At 38.3% G+C, this 5,090-nt stretch overlaps 1 pseudogene across 1 annotated transcript; it reads right to left on the bottom strand.

Moving 5' to 3' along the window:
* Nucleotides 1–3,947: 3,947 nt before the first annotated feature.
* LOC308659052 (large ribosomal subunit protein uL30-like) lies at nt 3,948–4,761 on the bottom strand (annotated as a pseudogene). The gene is made up of 2 exons: nt 4,554–4,761; nt 3,948–4,437 (listed from the first exon to the last, which is right to left on the bottom strand). The product of its transcript is annotated as a large ribosomal subunit protein uL30-like (transcript).
* Between the last annotated feature and the right edge of the window lie 329 nt (nt 4,762–5,090).

Genomic DNA, 5,090 nt, shown 5'->3' with positions numbered 1-5,090 from the left:
TACAACATTTTGAAAACTCAGACTGGCATAGATACATAAATATGAGTAACAGGCTTTTCACTGCTTCTTAAATTATGGCAGGGTTATTGCTCAGAAAAGTGCCAGAGAGCAATGTTTTCATTATGTGTATATTCTTGCTGAGAATTTAAGTCACAAGTTATATGTTTGCTAAAAGGATCTTTGCTCCCTTTATTCATCTCTTTTATTTGTCTCAAAGAAATACTTGTTCAAGGACTTTTTCAGTGAAGAAAGACAATGGTGTTCTTAACTGGTAATATTAGTGCTATAATTCCATCACAGCATATTAACTGAATCTCACATGAATCGTAGTCCAACCATCCATTCATGCAATTCACACTTTATTTTCATTGCAAAATTTTTATGGGTACTATTTTACCTGGGCTTACTAGAAAGGATGAAGTGCTAATACTTCATTGAAAGATGCAATCCCAAGGCATTGGGAGTGAGGAAAAGGAGAAGTGAGAAGGGAAGAATAGGAAGCAAATTCATGGTTGTTTTGGTTTGGATATGAGGTGCCCCTCTCCAAAAAATTCCTGTGTCAATGCAGGAATGTTCAGTGTTGAAATGGTTAGATTGTGAGAGCTGCAACCCAATCAATGGATTCATTCATTTATGAATTAATAAACTGAGTTTTAACAATAGGAACATGGGGTTTAGCTGAAAGAAGTAGACTGCTGTGGGCATGCCTTTGGAGTTCATATTTTGTGCTTGGAAACTTGACCTTTCTCTCTGCTTTCTGGTTGTCAGCAGCTTTCCTCCACCATGCCCTTCCACCATGATGTTCTGCCTCATCTTGGGCCCAGAGCAATAGAGTTGGCAAACCATGGACTAAATCTCTGAAATTGAGCCCAAAATTAACTTTTCCTCTTCTAAGTTGTTCTTGTCAGGTATTTTGGTCACAACAACAGAAAGTTAACACATGGTAAGATAACTTAGCCTGCGTTTCATGAACCTGAAAAGACATCACTAGTTGCTTGGTTATGCAGTGTCTATGGACAGACTCTATAGCAAACTGTGCTCACACCAGGCAAAGTGGCACATGCCTATAATCCCAGTGACTTAGGAAGCTGAGGCAGGAGGATGGCAAGTTCAAGGTCAGCCTGGGCAACTTAGAAGACCCAGTCTCAAACTACAATATAAAAAGGGCTAGGAATATAGCTCAGTCTTACAGTGCCTCTGTGTTAAATCCAAAGAAGGAAGGAAAGAATGAAAAACAAAAGGAAGGAAGGAAGGATAAAAAGAAGGAAGATGTGCCAGGAACAGTATGTTCAGGGGAGGGCAAAAGAAATTTGCCAGTAAGCTACCTCCCATATTCTATCTCCTATTGTCCAAAATTTATCTCATTGGAGGTTAGTTCTTCCAGTTACCAGGTTGAGTGATCTGACCCTTTGGCAGGTGCCAGAGAAATAAATCCCATGTTCTGAAGCCTAAGTAAGGTACTTGAGCTGGATTGTCCTTGAGACAACCTGGTTATGTTGGGACCTATGATTCCCACAATTCTCCTTTCCTTTATGCTTATAGATCTGTATTTGTTCATATGGACAAAACTGAAGTTGTCTGATATTCGAAGTTCAAAATTACACAGCAGCCATTAATTCTGACGTTAACGTTGATCAAAGTGGCAAAAGACAAATGCCATTTCTAACCAAGAGGGTTTCTGTTTGTTCTCATTCCTCCCTGGTCTGTGTTCTCTTCTGCCGCATAACTATGACCACAGGCCAGCTAATAGACTCTTCAGAGAGACTCATAGAGGTGGTGGTCCCAAAGAGACAAAAACTTTCTGTAGATTTCTACACCAGCAGTCTTTGTGGTCCCATTAAAACAGCCTGACTTCCAGATTTCTTTCAAGCTTGGGCTCCTTTGTCTGCATTAAGACTTGTCAGTGATTCTGCAATTGTCCCTTTTCAGATTTTTTACTTCTCTTTCTCCTTCCACAAGTGTGAAGACTAATTCCTATGATAAATTTCCTTATTCAACTCACTCACAGTGGTTCTGCTTCCCAGATGAAACTCTGTCTGCCAATAGCTTAAGCCTGTGACTGAGTTGCTTCAGGGCCTGCACTGAGACAGTGGCTTGGGAGCAGCAGTGACCCGGCAAATAGCTCAGAGGCCTGGAGAAATGGGATGTCAACATAACTGAAACAGGGATCCATCATAGGATTCCATGCAGAGGAGTGAAGTTATTTGACTCCTTTTTAGAAGAGTCACTCTGGCTCCTGTGTTGAAAAAGGACTCTAGGTGAGCAAGCATGAGATTAGAGAGGAGGCTGTTCCTTCAGCCCAGTTAGTGATAAAGGTGGTGTTAGAGCCAGGTGGTAGAGTGGCTATGGTAAGAAGTAGTAGAAATTCAGCATGCATCTGAAGGTATAGCCAATTGGGTTTTCTGATGCATTAGATTTCTGATGGTTTAGATCATGCTGATAGGTATTTGCATGAGTTATGATGAAGACATTTTCATTCTACTATTAACTTAGTGAGATTGAAGAGAGGAAATGTAGAGCCCTCCTGCCTCAGCTACCATGTAATGTTGATCACTGTCAAAGATCCTAATACCTGGGAGTGACCATTACAGTGTTCCATTTCCTGGGATTGTCACACACACACACACACACACACACACACACACACACACACACACTCTCTCTCTCTCTCTCTCTCTCTCTCTCTCTCTCTCTGTCTCTCTCTTCTCTATCTATCATAGATTTAATCCACATGGAAAAAGGAATGTTTGGGCATACACATGATAAATTCTTTAAAAACACCAAAGTATAATATGAAGTTTCCCCCAAAGATTGCTGAATAAAATTAGTAAAGTAGAACCTACTGCTTCCCTTTCCCATGGAAAGACCAGACTTTCATGTTAGTAAACTCAAACCTAGAACATACTTACTCAGCTCCCAGACCCTTCAGAGAACCAAACTGTTAAAATTCCCTTGTTATATTAATCCTCTTAGAAAACATTAGCATAATGATAGATGCTTTTCTAACCTGAGGCAAGTCAGATCTTTCCTCTCATGCTTTGGAAAGGTTATTTCCATATATTTATCTGCAAACTCTTTACTACTACTTTGAGAACTGGGTCATATACCAGAGGTGTAGTGAGATAATTTAGGTGGTTCCCAGACAGGGCATTTTGAAGACACTGAATCAGAATGAGAAAAATATCTCTTTTCAATTATCTTTCTTTTGTTGTGTTGACCTACAGAAGCAAGTCTCAGTTTAGTGTTTATATTTGTAACACCTTTCTAACACTTGGTTGGTTGTCTCCCATTTTCACAAACAATAAGCAGATCCCAGGTTCAGAGGCATTGATCAGAACAGAGTGTTTCCAGAATTTAATAAAATTTTTTGTTTGTTGGTTTTCACAGCATTTTTAAGGTTATTTTCTATTTGCAGCTTTTGATATGGTTGTAATACAAAATATATTTTTAAATGAATTCATTTCCAATTTTTTAAAAGGAAGTCTAATTAAAACATGTTAGGAAAGTAATATTTTAGATGGTATATAGATATGGCAGAAAAAAATGTGAAAGTCTTAAGAGAAAACTAAAGTTGAGGAAAAGTGGTAAATTAGAAAGAGCAAAGTCAGAAAGACTGAGGTTGTGAACCCACTACCAATTCCTACTTGTTTGACTCTGAACATGTTTCTGAACCTGTTAAAATTCCAGGTTCTTCCTTTATAAAAGAATTGGGAAAGACTTTTAAAACCTAGTAAGGTAATCATAAGAGTGGTTACAGTAAAAAGAAAATACCTCCTACATAGAAAGCTCTAGACAAAAGTTGCTTGGGTTGGCACCCACTCTCCCTCTCTCCCTCCCTCCTACCCACCCACCCTGCTTCCTTCCTTCCTTTCTTCCTCTTTCTTTCCTTCCTTCCCTCCTTCCTTCCTTTTTTCCTCTCTTTCTTTCTTTCTTCCTTTTTCTTTCCCTTAGTTCATCCTTCTAATAAGCCTGTTGATTGTGTCTTCCCTGTTGCTAGCATTTTCACTTTCCACAAAATGGGTGGTGTTTTTCTTCATCCCACCTCATGGAGAAGATAATTTGAAAGGCCACAGGAAGTTATTTACTTCTTTCAAGTGTTTTTTAACAGTGTAGTGCTCATGAATCAGATCCTCCAGGAAGATGATGCCATATACCAACAGACAGAACAATCAAAGTGTTATCTGTTAAAGCAATTTTTTTCTTATTGATTTTGCCATATTCACACTTATAGATTAGTTCATTCACTGACTTCAGGTTCAAGCACCCCCATGCAATATATGGTTCCACAATGCTGCAGCATGTTATTGAAGCCTTGTTGAGCTTAACAAAGGTGCCATTGAAGATCTGGCAAAGGGAAAGAAGCTGGAACAATTTATAAATCTTTGGACTCACACTACTAATACTTCTGTTCCTGATTACAAGTGTTAATTTGGGTACATATAAGTTTCAGCTTTTCTTTTTTAAAAAAAATTATTTTTTTCATTATTTCTTACATACATCACAATAGAGGAGTGCATTACATTCATCATTTTTTGCAATGCAATTATTAATACACCTTTATACCACAATTTATCAGCTTTTTTTGATATCCTAGCCATTCTGATCTTAGTTATGTCCACCTGCTTATATTCCTTGAGATAGTGCTTGGCTTTGCCTTTTAAAGCATCATTTGGGCAAATGTTTTCTCAGATACTTTACCTTCACCTCTGCAAAATTCCTTCCCTTTTTCTTGAGGTTGCTTGAGGGTTTTCTCTTCCTCATCCTCCATGGTTCAGTCAAAGAGCTATTTGGGTTATCTTTATTTTCCAAAGTTCATCCTTCTTGAGGTGAAACACAAAGTGTCATGATCCTCGTGAAACTATTCCTGATTCCTGCCAAGAATGTGACCACTAATCCCATAGAACTACTTCCAGCACTCTTCCTACATTCTGCTTTCCTTACCGGCAGTTTTAGACTTGCCTTATTCCTTCCACTTGATTATAAGCCTCATAAAGGCAGCTCTTTGTCTAAAATCTGTGGATTTTAGACTAATTGTGAATGATTAATACATATTTGAATAGCTTAATTCAATCATTTATTCAGTGATAAAT

This window comes from Spermophilus citellus (genome assembly GCF_964194105.1).
Source record: "Spermophilus citellus genome assembly, chromosome: 10".
Lineage (NCBI taxonomy): Eukaryota > Metazoa > Chordata > Mammalia > Rodentia > Sciuridae > Spermophilus > Spermophilus citellus.
The sequence above is the reverse complement of the archived record's forward strand: the minus strand, read 5'-3'. Positions and strand labels throughout refer to the sequence as shown.